We start from the raw sequence: 18,190 nt of genomic DNA, 5'->3' as shown, positions 1-18,190 counted from the left end.
ATTTGCACTGCCTGTCTTCTGACATAATTTGGTGTCAGGCTGGCTGCGCCTGTGCGGCCGCGGTGCCCGAGATCCCGCCTCGCAGTGTCTTCTGATTGAGTCACACTGCGGGCCTGGGATCCATGGGCATGCGCAGTGCATATCTTCCCCTCGGGCTCTCGCTCATTTCCCTCCGCCTTCTTTAGACTGTGCGCCGTCAGCTGATCCCTAGCATGCCACGGCCGTGACACCGCACAGTCTGAAGAAGAGAGAAGGAGGGGAGTGAGAGTCGAGGTTATGCACTGTGCATGCCCATGGTTCCAAGGCCCGCAGTGGGATTACGTTAGATGAGACTGCGAGGTGGGATCTGGAGCAGCGTGGACGCACAGGCACTGACAGCCTGACACCAAATTATGTCAGAAGACAGGCAGCGCTAATTGGGCATGGCCAAGGGCTAACAGAACAGCGCAGGCTCCGTGACAGCTTAAAACAACGCTGAGGAGGCAGCGCACGGCATCAAGGGGATAGGAATGACAGCTGTGCTGTGTCCCATTACGAAGGAAATTCGCACCTCCGGAACGGTTTAACGGTATAAAGGGACACATTTTTAGTGTTTACTTCGGTGTTTGCAAGGAGCATAATTAAAAGAGCAACCTTTTCCTTTTGCATCCTTAGTGCTGCACAACATGGCTCTTTCAGCTACAAACGTCTTGGGGGGGGGTTAAAGGTTTCCTTTCAACTTGCTCCAATCAGGCTTCGGCCTACACTCTGTTCCTCTGCTCCTCCTGCTGTCCCTGGGCTCTAACACCGCCAGTTGGTGCCTGGAAGTGCTGTGTGCACAGTCAACAGTCGCTCCTCTGTTATTGGGGTTCAGTAACGTCAGCTGATCCCCAGCTGTGTGTGCGGCAATACCTCCAATCTGCTCCTCCTGCTGTCCCTGGGCTCTAACACCGCCAGTTGGTGCCTGGAAGTGCTGTGTGCACAGTCAACAGTCGCTCCTCTGTTATTGGGGTTCAGTAACGTCAGCTGATCCCCAGCTGTGTATCCGGCAACGTGTCATGCGACCGCACAACTAAAATGTAAGGGGACCTGTCCCCCCCCCCCCCCTAGGCGTTTGTTACTGAAAGAGCCACCATGTGCAGCACTAATACTGCACAAGTGAAAGGTCGCTCTTGAAATTATGCTCCTTGCAAACGCTGAACTACACACTCATGTAATGTGTCCCCTCACACCGTCCAACCGTCCCGGAGGTGGGACTTTCCTTTGTAATGTGACGCAGCACAGCCGTCATTGCTACCCCCTTGGCACCGTGCGCTGCCTCCTTAGCGTTGTTTGATTCCGTCATGGACCCTGCACTGTTATGTTATCCCTTGGCCATGCACAGTTTGCGCTGCCCGTCCTCTGACATCATTTGTTGTCGTCCTGGCTGCGCCTGTGCATCCGCCCTGCTAGAAACAACGCCCCTCGTTGTCATATTTATTTTGTCAGCGAGGGTGTGGTTTATGGGCACGAGCAGTGCATATGTTCGCCTGTCTTAACTCATCTCCTTCCGCCTTCTTCAGACTGTGCGGCCTCCTGGCCGTGGTAGGCGATAAGGGATCAGCTGAGGCCGCCCAGTCTGGAGCAGGTGTAAGGACATGTGTAAGCGGCAAACCTATTTACTGCACAAGGCCACGAATCCCAGCCACGCAGTGTGATTTTTTGAAAACACACTGTGGGTCTGGGATTCATGTCCATCGCTAACCGCAACGGCCGACATGAAATGAGGTCAGAAGACAGGAAGCGCTCACAGCGCATGGCCAAGGGATCACAATAGCGCAGACTCCTGTACAGCAAATAACAACGCTCAGGAATCTGCGCCCAGTACCTAGGTGAAAATTTTGACACCTGTGCTGCGTCTCGTTAAAAAGACAAGTCACGCCTCCACAACTGTTTGACAGTATAATGGGCTAAATAGTGTACGTGTTTTAGTCAGCGTGTGCAAGGAGCAAAACAAATAGAGCAACCTTTTACTTGTGCATCATTAATGCTGCACAAGGTGTGGCTCTTGTACCTTGCAACACCTGAGGGGGGTTAAAGGTAACCTTTGAAATTGGTTCAACTAGGCTTCGGCCTACACTCTGCTCCTCTACTCCTCCTGCTGACCCTGGGCTCAAACACCGCTAGTTTTTGCCCGGAACTGCTAGCTGCACAGAGAAAAACACCAGCCAATGTGTTAGTGGGGTTCAGCACCGCCAGCTGTTCCCCTGCTGTGTAGTCGGCAACGTGTCCAGCACAAGCCACGCTGGCACAACAGAACAAAAGCTGCCACCAGTGCAGGCTTCGGCCTACACTTTGCTCCTCTCCTCCTCCTGCTGACCCTGGGCTCAAACAACGCCAGTTTCTGCCCGGACATGCTAGCTGCACAGAGAAAAACACCAGCCAATGTGTTAGTGGGGTTCAGCACCGCCAGCTGTTCCCCTGCTGTGTAGCTGGCAACGTTTCCTGCAAACGCCACGCAGGAACATGAACTGAAATTGAAGGGAGCCTGCCCCCCACCCCCCCAGGTGTTTCTATGTATAACAGCCACCTTGTACAGCAGTACTGCTGCATTTGTACAAGGTGGCTGACTTTTTCTCCTTGCACACGTGGAACTCAACAAGTACAAAATGTGTCTCATTACAGACCATTACAATGTCCCTGAGGTGTGACTTTCCTTTTTAATGACACGCAGCACCCCCATTGTTAGCGCTGCCTGTCTCCTGACATCATTGGTTGGCTGGCTGTGCCTGTGCGTCCCCCCTGCCCGACACAACGCCCCCCGTTGTCTCATATATTTTGACTGCGAGGGTGTGATTGATGGGCACGAGCAGTGCATATGTTCCCCTGTTTTCACTCCCCTCCTTCCGCCTTCTTCTGACTGTGCGGCCTCATGGCCGCGGCATGCGATAAGGGATCAGCTGAGGCCGCCCAGTCTGAAGTAGGTGTAAGGACATGTGTGAGCGGCGAACATATTTACTGCACAAGGCCACGAATCCCAGCACCGCAGTGTGACTTTAGGAAAAGCCACTGTGGGTCTGGGATTTATGGCCATCGTTAACCGCACCGGCCAACATGAAATGAGGTCATGAGACGGCCTGCACTAACAGGGTATTGCCAAGGGATAACACAAGAGCGCAGTTTCCTGTACTGCAAATAACAACGGTAAGGAATCTGCGCACAGCACCTAGGTGTAAATTTGTACACCTGTGCTGCGTCTCCTTAAAAAGACTAGTAGTCACGCCTCCACTACTGTTTGACAGTATAATGGGCTAAATAGTGTACGTGTTTAATTCAGCGTGTGCAAGGAGCAAAATTAAATAGAGCAACCTTTGACTTGTGCATCATTAATGCTGTTCAAGGTGTGGCTCTTGTACCTTGCAACACCTGAGGGGGGGTTAAAGGTAACCTTTGAAATTGGTTCAACTAGGCTTCGGCCTACACTCTGCTCCTCTACTCCTCCTGCTGACCCTGGGCTCAAACACCGCTAGTTTTTGCCCGGAAATGCTAGCTGCACAGAGAAAAACACCAGCCAATGTGTTAGTGGGGTTCAGCAACGCCAGCTGTTCCTCCGCTGTGTAGCCGGCATCGTGTCCAGCACAAGCCACGCTGGCACAACCGACCAAAAGCTGCCACCAGTGCAGGCTTCGGCCTACACTTTGCTCCTCTCCTCCTCCTCCTGCTGACCCTGGGCTCTAACACCGCTAGTTTTTGCCCGGACATGCAATCTGCACAGAGAAAAACACCAGTCAATGTGTCAGTGGGGTTCAGCAACGCCAGCTGTTCCCCTGCTGTGTAGCTTGCATCGTGACCTGCAAACGCCACGCAGGCACATGAACTGAAATTGAAGGGAGCCTGCCCCCCACCCACAGGTGTTTCTATGTATAACAGCCACCTTGTACAGCAGTACTGCTGCATTTGTACAAGGTGGCTGACTTTTTCTCCTTGCCCACGTGGAACTCAACACGTACAAAATGTGTCTCATTAGAGACCATTACAATGTCCCTGAGGCGTGACTTTCCTTTCTAATGACACGCAGCACCACCCTTGTTAGCGCTGCCCGTCTTTTGACATCATTGGTTAGCTGGCTGCGCCTGTGCATCTCCCCTGCTCGAAACAACGCCCCACGGTGTCTTATTTTTTTGGACAGCGAGGGTGTGATTGATGGGCATGTGCAGTGGATATGTTTGCCTGTGTTCACTCATCTCCTTCCGCCTTCTTCAGACTGGGTGTCCTCATGGCCGCGGCAGGCGATAAGGGATCAGATGAGGCCGCCCAGTCTGAAGCAGGTGTAAGGACATGTGTGAGCGGCAAACATATTTAGTGCACCAGGGCACGAATCCCAGCACCGCAGTGTGATTTTTTAAAAACACACTGTGGGTCTGGGATTCATGTCCATCGCTAACCGCAACGGCCAACATGAAATGAGGTCATAAGACAGGAAGCGCTCACAGCGCATGGCCAAAGGATCACAAGAGCGCAGACTCCTGTACAGCAACTAACAACGCTCAGGAAGCTGCGCCCATGCAAAAAGGTGTTGTTTTCGACACCTGTGCTGCTTTTCTTTAAAAAGACAAGTCACGCCTCCACTACTGATTAACAGTATAATGGGCTAAATAGTCTACGTGTTGCATTCAGCTTGTGCAAGTAGAAAAATTAATAGAGCAACCTTTTACTTGTGCAGCATTAATGCTGCAGAAGGAGTGGCTCTTGTACTTTGTAACACCTGAGGGGGGGTTAAAGGTAACCTTTGAAATTGGTTCAACTAGGCTTCGGCCTACACTCTGCTCCTCTCCTCCTCCTGCTGACCCTGGGCTCTAACAACGCTAGTTTTTGCCCGGAAATGCTAGCTGCACAGAGAAAAACACCAGCCAATGTGTTAGTGGGGTTCAGCACCGCCAGCTGTTCCCCCGCTGTGTAGCCGGCATCGTGTCCAGCACAAGCCACGCTGGCACAACCGACCAAAAGCTGCCACCAGTGCAGGCTTCGGCCTACACTTTGCTCCTCTCCTCCTCCTCCTGCTGACCTTGGGCTCAAACACCGCTAGTTTTTGCCCGGAAATGCTAGCTGCACAGAGAAAAACACCAGCCAATGTGTTAGTGGGGTTCAGCACCGCCAGCTGTTCCCCTGCTGTGCAGCTTGCAACGTGACCTGCAAACGCCACGCAGGCACATGAACTGAAATTGAAGGGAGCCTGGCCCCCACCCCCAGGTGTTTCTATGTATAACAGCCACCTTGTACAGCAGTACTGCTGCATTTGTACAAGGTGGCTGATGTTTTCTCCTTGCCCACGTGGAACTCAACACGTACAAAATGTGTCTCTTTGAGACCATTCCACTGTCCCTGAGGTGTGACTTTACTTTCTAATGATACGCAGCACCCCCCTTGGTAGCGCTTCCCGTCTTCTGACATCATTGGTTGGCTACTTGCGCCTGTTCGTCCGCCCTGCCTGAATAAAATGCTCCTCGTTGTCTTAATTATTTTGACTGCGAGGGTGTGATTGATGGGCACGAGCAGTGCATATCTTCGCCTGTCTTAACTCATCTCCTTCCGCCTTCTTCAGACTGTGCAGCCTCATGGCCGCGGCATGCGAGAAGGGATCAGCAGAGGCCGCCCAGTCTGAAGCAGGTGTAAGGACGTGTGTGAGCGGCCAAAATATTTACTGCTCAAGGCCACGAATCCCAGCACCGCAGTGTGGCTTTATGAAAAGACACTGGGGGTCTGGGATTTATGGCCATCGTTAACCGCACGGGCCAACATGAAATGATGTCATAAGATGGGCAGCGCTAACAGGGCATTGCCAAGGGATAACACAAGAGCGCAGACTCCTGTACAGCAAATAACAACGCTCAGAAAGCTGCGCCAAGCACCAAGGCGTTATTTTGGACACCTGTGCTGCGTCTCATCAAAAAACCAAGTCACGCATCCACTACAGTTTGACTGTAGAATGGGGTAAATTGTGTATGTCTTTCATTCATCGTGTGCAAGTAGACAAATTAATAGAGCAACCTTTCACTTGTGCAGCATTAATACTGCACAAGGTGTGTCTCTTGTACTTTGTAACACCTGAGGGGGGGGTTAAAGGTTTCCTTTGAAATTGGTTCAACTAGGCTTCGGCCTACACTCTGCTCCTCTCCTCCTCCTCCTGCTTCAACACGGGCTCTAACATCGCTAGTTTTTGCCCGCAAGTGCTAGCTGCACAGAGAAAACCACACGCCATTGTGTTAGTGGGGTTCAGCAACGCCAGCTGTTCCCCCAGTGTGTAGCCGGCAAAGTGTCCTGCAAACGCAACGCAGACACAAAGCTGCCTCCAGTGCAGGCTTCGGCCTACACTCATCTCCCCCTGCTTACCCTTTGCTCCAACACCGCTAGTTGGGGCTCTAGGAAGACAATCTTTAATAGGCAAGGCAACGCATCTGGGTTCCAGCACCGCCAGCTGGTTCTCGGCAGTGTTCTTGTCACAGGTACTCCCTCGTGCCAAGCCTGGTTTCAGCACCGTCAGCTGTTACCGGGTTGTGTCAACTTCACTGAGACGCCTATGCTTGCCCCGTCATGGTGCGGTCGAGTTAGCCAACTCCAGGGTGCCTCCAGTTTAGGAGCTTCCTATGTGGGCTGCGTGAACTGGTAGTCAAGGCTGGTTCTGTAGTGCCAGTAGGCCCAGCTCCCCCTGTAGGACTGTTGGGGTTCGGTAACTGCGGCTGCCTCGCGGCCTAGCTATTCTCTCCTCTCCTGTGGGCCTTGGGGTCCACCACCTGGTTCCAGCACCGTCAGCTGGTTCCGGGCCGAGCCTTTGGCTTAGGTGCCTCCTCCTGGGTATCCGAGTTCCGCCAACGCCAGACGGTCCTTGGTAGTGCTTTTAAGCGCGGGCACCTACAGCTTAGTAACCGGGTTCCAGCACCGTCAGCTAGTCCTCGGTCGTGCCATTGGCTCTTGCACACTGGGGCAACGCATCCGGGTTCCAGCACCGCCAGCTGGTTCTCGGCAGTGTTTTTGTCACAGGTACTCCCTCGTGCCAAACCTGGTTTCAGCACCGTCAGCTGTTTCCGGGTTGTGTCAAGCTCACTGAGACACCTATGCTTGCCTCGTCGTGGTGCGGTCGGGTTAGCCAACTCCAGGGTGCCTCCAGTTTAGGAGCTTCCTATGTGGGCTGCGTGAACTGGTAGTCAAGGCTGGTTCTGTAGTGCCAGTAGGCCCAGCTCCCCCTGTAGGACTGTTGGGGTTCGGTAACTGCGGCTGCCTCGCGGCCTAGCTGTTCTCTCCTCTCCTGTGGGCCTTGGGGTCCACCACCTGGTTCCAGCACCGTCAGCTGGTTCTGGGCCGAGCCTTTGGCTTAGGTGCCTCCTCCTGGGTATCCGAGTTCCGCCAACGCCAGGCGGTCCTTGGTAGTGCTTTTAAGCGCGGGCACCTACAGCTTAGTAACCGGGTTCCAGCACCGTCAGCTAGTCCTCGGTCGTGCCATTGGCTCTTGCACACTGGGGCAACGCATCCGGGTTCCAGCACCGCCAGCTGGTTCTCGGCAGTGTTTTTGTCACAGGTACTCCCTCGTGCCAAACCTGGTTTCAGCACCGTCAGCTGTTTCCGGGTTGTGTCAAGCTCACTGAGACACCTATGCTTGCCTCGTCGTGGTGCGGTCGGGTTAGCCAACTCCAGGGTGCCTCCAGTTTAGGAGCTTCCTATGTGGGCTGCGTGAACTGGTAGTCAAGGCTGGTTCTGTAGTGCCAGTAGGCCCAGCTCCCCCTGTAGGACTGTTGGGGTTCGGTAACTGCGGCTGCCTCGCGGCCTAGCTGTTCTCTCCTCTCCTGTGGGCCTTGGGGTCCACCACCTGGTTCCAGCACCGTCAGCTGGTTCTGGGCCGAGCCTTTGGCTTAGGTGCCTCCTCCTGGGTATCCGAGTTCCGCCAACGCCAGGCGGTCCTTGGTAGTGCTTTTAAGCGCGGGCACCTACAGCTTAGTAACCGGGTTCCAGCACCGTCAGCTAGTCCTCGGTCGTGCCATTGGCTCTTGCACACTGGGGCAACGCATCCGGGTTCCAGCACCGCCAGCTGGTTCTCGGCAGTGTTTTTGTCACAGGTACTCCCTCGTGCCAAACCTGGTTTCAGCACCGTCAGCTGTTTCCGGGTTGTGTCAAGCTCACTGAGACACCTATGCTTGCCTCGTCGTGGTGCGGTCGGGTTAGCCAACTCCAGGGTGCCTCCAGTTTAGGAGCTTCCTATGTGGGCTGCGTGAACTGGTAGTCAAGGCTGGTTCTGTAGTGCCAGTAGGCCCAGCTCCCCCTGTAGGACTGTTGGGGTTCGGTAACTGCGGCTGCCTCGCGGCCCAGCTGTTCTCTCCTCTCCTGTGGGCCTTGGGGTCCACCACCTGGTTCCAGCACCGTCAGCTGGTTCCGGGCCGAGCCTTTGGCTTAGGTGCCTCCTCCTGGGTATCCGAGTTCCGCCAACGCCAGGCGGTCCTTGGTAGTGCTTTTAAGCGCGGGCACCTACAGCTTAGTAACCGGGTTCCAGCACCGTCAGCTAGTCCGCGGTCGTGCCATTGGCTCTTGCACACTGGGGCAACGCATCCGGGTTCCAGCACCGCCAGCTGGTTCTCGGCAGTGTTTTTGTCACAGGTACTCCCTCGTGCCAAACCTGGTTTCAGCACCGTCAGCTGTTTCCGGGTTGTGTCAAGCTCACTGAGACACCTATGCTTGCCTCGTCGTGGTGCGGTCGGGTTAGCCAACTCCAGGGTGCCTCCAGTTTAGGAGCTTCCTATGTGGGCTGCGTGAACTGGTAGTCAAGGCTGGTTCTGTAGTGCCAGTAGGCCCAGCTCCCCCTGTAGGACTGTTGGGGTTCGGTAACTGCGGCTGCCTCGCGGCCTAGCTGTTCTCTCCTCTCCTGTGGGCCTTGGGGTCCACCACCTGGTTCCAGCACCGTCAGCTGGTTCTGGGCCGAGCCTTTGGCTTAGGTGCCTCCTCCTGGGTATCCGAGTTCCGCCAACGCCAGGCGGTCCTTGGTAGTGCTTTTAAGCGCGGGCACCTACAGCTTAGTAACCGGGTTCCAGGACCGTCAGCTAGTCCTCGGTCGTGCCATTGGCTCTTGCACACTGGGGCAACGCATCCGGGTTCCAGCACCGCCAGCTGGTTCTCGGCAGTGTTTTTGTCACAGGTACTCCCTCGTGCCAAACCTGGTTTCAGCACCGTCAGCTGTTTCCGGGTTGTGTCAAGCTCACTGAGACACCTATGCTTGCCTCGTCGTGGTGCGGTCGGGTTAGCCAACTCCAGGGTGCCTCCAGTTTAGGAGCTTCCTATGTGGGCTGCGTGAACTGGTAGTCAAGGCTGGTTCTGTAGTGCCAGTAGGCCCAGCTCCCCCTGTAGGACTGTTGGGGTTCGGTAACTGCGGCTGCCTCGCGGCCTAGCTGTTCTCTCCTCTCCTGTGGGCCTTGGGGTCCACCACCTGGTTCCAGCACCGTCAGCTGGTTCCGGGCCGAGCCTTTGGCTTAGGTGCCTCCTCCTGGGTATCCGAGTTCCGCCAACGCCAGGCGGTCCTTGGTAGTGCTTTTAAGCGCGGGCACCTACAGCTTAGTAACCGGGTTCCAGCACCGTCAGCTAGTCCTCGGTCGTGCCATTGGCTCTTGCACACTGGGGCAACGCATCCGGGTTCCAGCACCGCCAGCTGGTTCTCGGCAGTGTTTTTGTCACAGGTACTCCCTCGTGCCAAACCTGGTTTCAGCACCGTCAGCTGTTTCCGGGTTGTGTCAAGCTCACTGAGACACCTATGCTTGCCTCGTCGTGGTGCGGTCGGGTTAGCCAACTCCAGGGTGCCTCCAGTTTAGGAGCTTCCTATGTGGGCTGCGTGAACTGGTAGTCAAGGCTGGTTCTGTAGTGCCAGTAGGCCCAGCTCCCCCTGTAGGACTGTTGGGGTTCGGTAACTGCGGCTGCCTCGCGGCCTAGCTGTTCTCTCCTCTCCTGTGGGCCTTGGGGTCCACCACCTGGTTCCAGCACCGTCAGCTGGTTCTGGGCCGAGCCTTTGGCTTAGGTGCCTCCTCCTGGGTATCCAAGTTCCGCCAACGCCAGGCGGTCCTTGGTAGTGCTTTTAAGCGCGGGCACCTACAGCTTAGTAACCGGGTTCCAGCACCGTCAGCTAGTCCTCGGTCGTGCCATTGGCTCTTGCACACTGGGGCAACGCATCCGGGTTCCAGCACCGCCAGCTGGTTCTCGGCAGTGTTTTTGTCACAGGTACTCCCTCGTGCCAAACCTGGTTTCAGCACCGTCAGCTGTTTCCGGGTTGTGTCAAGCTCACTGAGACACCTATGCTTGCCTCGTCGTGGTGCGGTCGGGTTAGCCAACTCCAGGGTGCCTCCAGTTTAGGAGCTTCCTATGTGGGCTGCGTGAACTGGTAGTCAAGGCTGGTTCTGTAGTGCCAGTAGGCCCAGCTCCCCCTGTAGGACTGTTGGGGTTCGGTAACTGCGGCTGCCTCGCGGCCTAGCTGTTCTCTCCTCTCCTGTGGGCCTTGGGGTCCACCACCTGGTTCCAGCACCGTCAGCTGGTTCTGGGCCGAGCCTTTGGCTTAGGTGCCTCCTCCTGGGTATCCGAGTTCCGCCAACGCCAGGCGGTCCTTGGTAGTGCTTTTAAGCGCGGGCACCTACAGCTTAGTAACCGGGTTCCAGCACCGTCAGCTAGTCCTCGGTCGTGCCATTGGCTCTTGCACACTGGGGCAACGCATCCGGGTTCCAGCACCGCCAGCTGGTTCTCGGCAGTGTTTTTGTCACAGGTACTCCCTCGTGCCAAACCTGGTTTCAGCACCGTCAGCTGTTTCCGGGTTGTGTCAAGCTCACTGAGACACCTATGCTTGCCTCGTCGTGGTGCGGTCGGGTTAGCCAACTCCAGGGTGCCTCCAGTTTAGGAGCTTCCTATGTGGGCTGCGTGAACTGGTAGTCAAGGCTGGTTCTGTAGTGCCAGTAGGCCCAGCTCCCCCTGTAGGACTGTTGGGGTTCGGTAACTGCGGCTGCCTCGCGGCCCAGCTGTTCTCTCCTCTCCTGTGGGCCTTGGGGTCCACCACCTGGTTCCAGCACCGTCAGCTGGTTCTGGGCCGAGCCTTTGGCTTAGGTGCCTCCTCCTGGGTATCCGAGTTCCGCCAACGCCAGGCGGTCCTTGGTAGTGCTTTTAAGCGCGGGCACCTACAGCTTAGTAACCGGGTTCCAGCACCGTCAGCTAGTCCTCGGTCGTGACATTGGCTCTTGCACACTGGGGCAACGCATCCGGGTTCCAGCACCGCCAGCTGGTTCTCGGCAGTGTTTTTGTCACAGGTACTCCCTCGTGCCAAACCTGGTTTCAGCACCGTCAGCTGTTTCCGGGTTGTGTCAAGCTCACTGAGACACCTATGCTTGCCTCGTCGTGGTGCGGTCGGGTTAGCCAACTCCAGGGTGCCTCCAGTTTAGGAGCTTCCTATGTGGGCTGCGTGAACTGGTAGTCAAGGCTGGTTCTGTAGTGCCAGTAGGCCCAGCTCCCCCTGTAGGACTGTTGGGGTTCGGTAACTGCGGCTGCCTCGCGGCCTAGCTGTTCTCTCCTCTCCTGTGGGCCTTGGGGTCCACCACCTGGTTCCAGCACCGGCAGCTGGTTCTGGGCCGAGCCTTTGGCTTAGGTGCCTCCTCCTGGGTATCCGAGTTCCGCCAACGCCAGGCGGTCCTTGGTAGTGCTTTTAAGCGCGGGCACCTACAGCTTAGTAACCGGGTTCCAGCACCGTCAGCTAGTCCTCGGTCGTGCCATTGGCTCTTGCACACTGGGGCAACGCATCCGGGTTCCAGCACCGCCAGCTGGTTCTCGGCAGTGTTTTTGTCACAGGTACTCCCTCGTGCCAAACCTGGTTTCAGCACCGTCAGCTGTTTCCGGGTTGTGTCAAGCTCACTGAGACACCTATGCTTGCCTCGTCGTGGTGCGGTCGGGTTAGCCAACTCCAGGGTGCCTCCAGTTTAGGAGCTTCCTATGTGGGCTGCGTGAACTGGTAGTCAAGGCTGGTTCTGTAGTGCCAGTAGGCCCAGCTCCCCCTGTAGGACTGTTGGGGTTCGGTAACTGCGGCTGCCTCGCGGCCTAGCTGTTCTCTCCTCTCCTGTGGGCCTTGGGGTCCACCACCTGGTTCCAGCACCGTCAGCTGGTTCCGGGCCGAGCCTTTGGCTTAGGTGCCTCCTCCTGGGTATCTGAGTTCCGCCAACGCCAGGCGGTCCTTGGTAGTGCTTTTAAGCGCGGGCACCTACAGCTTAGTAACCGGGTTCCAGCACCGTCAGCTAGTCCTCGGTCGTGCCATTGGCTCTTGCACACTGGGGCAACGCATCCGGGTTCCAGCACCGCCAGCTGGTTCTCGGCAGTGTTTTTGTCACAGGTACTCCCTCGTGCCAAACCTGGTTTCAGCACCGTCAGCTGTTTCCGGGTTGTGTCAAGCTCACTGAGACACCTATGCTTGCCTCGTCGTGGTGCGGTCGGGTTAGCCAACTCCAGAGTGCCTCCAGTTTAGGAGCTTCCTATGTGGGCTGCGTGAACTGGTAGTCAAGGCTGGTTCTGTAGTGCCAGTAGGCCCAGCTCCCCCTGTAGGACTGTTGGGGTTCGGTAACTGCGGCTGCCTCGCGGCCTAGCTGTTCTCTCCTCTCCTGTGGGCCTTGGGGTCCACCACCTGGTTCCAGCACCGTCAGCTGGTTCCGGGCCGAGCCTTTGGCTTAGGTGCCTCCTCCTGGGTATCCGAGTTCCGCCAACGCCAGGCGGTCCTTGGTAGTGCTTTTAAGCGCGGGCACCTACAGCTTAGTAACCGGGTTCCAGCACCGTCAGCTAGTCCTCGGTCGTGCCATTGGCTCTTGCACACTGGGGCAACGCATCCGGGTTCCAGCACCGCCAGCTGGTTCTCGGCAGTGTTTTTGTCACAGGTACTCCCTCGTGCCAAACCTGGTTTCAGCACCGTCAGCTGTTTCCGGGTTGTGTCAAGCTCACTGAGACACCTATGCTTGCCTCGTCGTGGTGCGGTCGGGTTAGCCAACTCCAGGGTGCCTCCAGTTTAGGAGCTTCCTATGTGGGCTGCGTGAACTGGTAGTCAAGGCTGGTTCTGTAGTGCCAGTAGGCCCAGCTCCCCCTGTAGGACTGTTGGGGTTCGGTAACTGCGGCTGCCTCGCGGCCTAGCTGTTCTCTCCTCTCCTGTGGGCCTTGGGGTCCACCACCTGGTTCCAGCACCGTCAGCTGCTTCCGGGCCGAGCCTTTGGCTTAGGTGCCTCCTCCTGGGTATCCGAGTTCCGCCAACGCCAGGCGGTCCTTGGTAATGCTTTTAAGCGCGGGCACCTACAGCTTAGTAACCGGGTTCCAGCACCGTCAGCTAGTCCTCGGTCGTGCCATTGGCTCTTGCACACTGGGGCAACGCATCCGGGTTCCAGCACCGCCAGCTGGTTCTCGGCAGTGTTCTTGTCACAGGTACTCCCTCGTGCCAAGCCTGGTTTCAGCACCGTCAGCTGTTTCCGGGTTGTGTCAACTTCACTGAGACGCCTATGCTTGCCCCGTCGTGGTGCGGTCGAGTTAGCCAACTCCAGGGTGCCTCCAGTTTAGGAGCTTCCTATGTGGGCTGCGTGAACTGGTAGTCAAGGCTGGTTCTGTAGTGCCAGTAGGCCCAGCTCCCCCTGTAGGACTGTTGGGGTTCGGTAACTGCGGCTGCCTCGCGGCCTAGCTGTTCTCTCCTCTCCTGTGGGCCTTGGGGTCCACCACCTGGTTCCAGCACCGTCAGCTGGTTCTGGGCCGAGCCTTTGGCTTAGGTGCCTCCTCCTGGGTATCCGAGTTCCGCCAACGCCAGGCGGTCCTTGGTAGTGCTTTTAAGCGCGGGCACCTACAGCTTAGTAACCGGGTTCCAGCACCGTCAGCTAGTCCTCGGTCGTGCCATTGGCTCTTGCACACTGGGGCAACGCATCCGGGTTCCAGCACCGCCAGCTGGTTCTCGGCAGTGTTTTTGTCACAGGTACTCCCTCGTGCCAAACCTGGTTTCAGCACCGTCAGCTGTTTCCGGGTTGTGTCAAGCTCACTGAGACACCTATGCTTGCCCCGTCGTGGTGCGGTCGAGTTAGCCAACTCCAGAGTGCCTCCAGTTTAGGAGCTTCCTATGTGGGCTGCGTGAACTGGTAGTCAAGGCTGGTTCTGTAGTGCCAGTAGGCCCAGCTCCCCCTGTAGGACTGTTGGGGTTCGGTAACTGCGGCTGCCTCGCGGCCTAGCTGTTCTCTCCTCTCCTGTGGGCCTTCGGGTCCACCACCTGGTTCCAGCACCGTCAGCTGGTTCTCGGCAGTGTCTTTTGCTCTTGTACCTTCTGCTCCCCATCCTGGTTCCAGTACCGTCAGCTGGTTCCGGGCAGAGCCTTTGGCTTAGGTGCCTCCTTCTGGGTATCCAAGTTCCACCAACGTCAGGTGGTCCTTGGTAGTGCTTTCAGGCACGGGTACCTCCTGCTTAGTAACCGGGTTCCAGTAACGTCAGCTGGTCCTTGGTAGTTCCATTGGCTCTTGGACCTTCGGCTACCCATCCGGGTTCCAGTACCGTCAGCTGGTTCTCGGCAGTGTCTTTTGCTCTTGTACCTTCTGCTCCCCATCCTGGTTCCAGTAACGTCAGCTGGTTCCGGGCATAGCCTTTGGCTTAGGTGCCTCCTTCTGGGTATCCGAGTTCCGCCAACGTCAGGCGGTCCTTGGTAGTGCTTTTTAGCACGGGTACCTCCTGCTTAGTAACCGGGTTCCAGTAACGTCAGCTGGTCCTCGGTAGTTCCATAGGCTCTTGAACCTTCGGGTAGCCATCCGAGTTCCAGTTCCATCAGCTGGTTCTTGGCATTTTCTCAGCCTTCTTGTACCTTCTGCTACATTTCCAAGTTGAAGACCCTAACGTCGACGACCCGGAAGACCACCCCGATGACGACGACCCGGAAGACCACCCCGATGACGACGACGGCGGAGACGACGACGGCGGAGACGACGATGGCGGAGACGACGACGGCGGAGATGACGACACTGGAGACGACGACCCTGGAGACGACAACATGGAAGACCGAGAAGCAGAAGAACAAGAGGCTGCAGAACAAAGAGCAGAAGAACATTAAGCATAAGACTTAATATCAGAGCAAAAGATATTATCTCAATTATATGCAGAAGAAGACTAAGCAGTGTATGGGGGTGAGTCCGTTCCTCCTCGTGGTGCCCCTGGATAAAGCCTGATGCTGCAGGCCAAACTGAACGCGGACAAATGTAACTTTTGTGACTGGCAGAACGGAAGGTGTAATCTTCCAACTTTTATAGATAACAACTACGGGAATGCCTGTCACAAATGAGAATATGATGAAGAAGTAGAATAGGAAGAATAATAACAGTGGAATAAAAAGAATATGTAGAATAGGAAGAATAATAATAGTTGAAGAAAATGAATATGAAGAATGTAATAAAAAAAAAAATATAGGTAGAAGATGAAGAAGAAGATGAATAAGGTGAAGAAGTTGATGTCAAAGATGCTGATGATGATGAAGATGAAAGTGTGGGAAAAGGAAAAAAAAGAAGGGGAAGGTCGTGGAATAGTGAAACATCAATATCTGACAAAATAAAAAAAATTTACATAGTCAATATCTTTTTCAATCCGAACGTCTTTAAAAAAAAAAAAAATCATGCTATTCTATTTGATTGGACTAATCCTCATTGCCTTTAATGTCTCCGCCACCTCCCCCATACATCCTACATTATTCTTAGTTGTTTTCCTTCATGTAGAATGAACCTACAAGGAAAGAAAGGGTTTATTTTAATTCCGATATTTTGGTCCCATTGACTTGCATTGGGATCGGGTATCGGTATCGGCGATATCCGATATTTTTTGAATATCGGCCGATCCAAACCGATACCGATACTTTCCGATATCGGAAGGTATCGCTCAACACTAGTCCTGACACGTTTTTCCAAAAAACGTTTCTTTGAATGTTTTTTCCCAAGCATTTTTCCCTATAGGAAAAAAAAATGAGAAGTCATGTCAAAATTTGTGAAGAAAAGTAATGTCATAGAAAATAGTTGACAACATCAAATGAAAATTATGCTAATTTTACATGAAAAAATAAATGTTCCTTGCATTTTTTGCCACCTTTTTATTTTTGCAAAAATGTTGCAGCTAGATATTAGCTTTAAGTCAGCGAGTTCAAAAATGCAAACAACATGAGCTTCAATTGTATAACGAGCAGTACATTATTCAGAAATGCAATAATGCAATAAATCTTGAATGTGCATGTTTGACTGTCCATGTTCATTATACACAGTTCATTACCCTTTTATAGTGCAAATTGGTGGAGCTGATTTATATATTATTGTCTGTTGAGATCTTAGACAGAAAGCTGAGGCAGCAGAAATGTTTCACAATTTTCATGGGATTATAATAAATGATTGCTTCAAAATGATAAATTCTTTTGATTAATAATTAACTTCAGTTTGAGTGCAGTCATTGCCTACACTAAAATCATTTGGAGTAGTATTTTCTTACTGTAGATAATTAGCAGTAAATCATATTGTGACAGCTCAGACCCAGCCATTTATTTGTTATATCTGTTATTGAGAAAGCTTAACGATAGTTGAATAAAATTGATCTCACAGCATCCTACTATGGGAAGCTCATTAGATTATCAGCATTTGCATTGCATAGGTTCTGTTGAGGTCATCCCAGTGGAAATCACTCTAAAAAAGGTCCAAAACAAGACAAGAAACAGTCTGGTCTACAATAAAACATCACCGCCGAGAACATTAAATTTAAAAGAACAAATTCAACAAATTCCAATTATTACTCAATATCATATTAACAATAAGATTTTTAAAAATATGGTACAGAAACATTGGCACATCCTACAGCAAGACAATATTATAGGAGATCTTTAACCAATATGCCCGAAGTTTGTGTACAGATGTGCACCAACTCTGGGTTCTAAAATTGCCCCTACTAATAAGGTAATCACATATTCGTGTTCAGCATATCAAAATCTATAAGATACGATAACATTTTCTCAGGGGACAAGAACTCCCCTGAAATTTGTTGCGCAGTGTAATATTACCTGTCCAACTAGGGGAGTTATTTACATATTTTATTTACAGTATTTATTAAGATGCCCTTGTAATAAAATTTATGTGGGTAAGGCAATACAGAAATTAACTGAAAGAATTTAAAAGCATCTAAATAATATAAAAAAAAAGGATTTTTAAGTGATCCATTATCCAGGCATTTTAAAGAATGGCAAATCAATCACACGAAGGCTTAACCTTTTGTGGTATCCAAATCGTAAGTAAAAATTGGAGAGGTGGTAATTATATATACCAGATGTCACGGGTGGAATCCAAATGGATTTTTTTACTTAATAGTCTAGCTCCAAAAGGCTTAAATTTTGATTTGGAATTACATTAACTTCCCTTTCCTTAATTCTCAAATCCACCTCCCCTCCTTATCTTTTCCCCATATTTCCTCTGTCCCCTTTCCCAACATTTCATTCCCTTCCCCACCCCCATTGTTCCCTTTCCTTCTCCCAAGCCCAAATCCTCCTATTTCCCATCCAACAAAAAAACCCTCATGCTTTAGACCGATAACTATGGATTGATATAAAAATAAATAAATAAAAACATTTTATAAAAATAATGTATAAAACTATTTTATTCAATTTTTGGTTTTATAAAGTGGTTTTGGGAAATTCTTTGAAAGAAGTTTTTGTAGGAAAGGTCTTTTGGAGGTTTTTTTTTTAGAAAGATTCTGTATATATGAGGAATTTTTTAGGGTATTTAAAAAAGAATAAAAAAATGTTAAAGAAAAATTTTTTGAAAAAAATTTAATTACCAATATTTTCATCAGTGTTTTTTTACATATAAACTATACACATGCATTAAAGGGTTATTTCTGGAGATTAATTTCCAATATATTTAATTCAATACAACATTGAGAACATTGGGGAGAGCATTTTTTAATTTATCTCAATTAATTTGCCTTTTATCCCAATTCATTCATTGGCATTATTGTGCTCTTAACAATGGTATATTAATAAATTTTATCAAATCTTTTTAATACACCACTTATTAAAATTCATACTGGGCTCTACTCATTTTTAGTACTTTCTTTGGGAACTGGATCAGACATTGGTGGATCAGGGGATCATTTTATATGACATGCTTAAGAAAATCGAAAGGGATGGAGTGCAAGTCTATAAAGCAGTGTCCTA

The sequence above is a fragment of the Ranitomeya imitator genome, chromosome 4, assembly GCF_032444005.1.
Source record: "Ranitomeya imitator isolate aRanImi1 chromosome 4, aRanImi1.pri, whole genome shotgun sequence".
NCBI classification, from domain to species: Eukaryota; Metazoa; Chordata; class Amphibia; order Anura; family Dendrobatidae; genus Ranitomeya; species Ranitomeya imitator.
Note: the sequence above shows the minus strand (reverse complement) of the source record.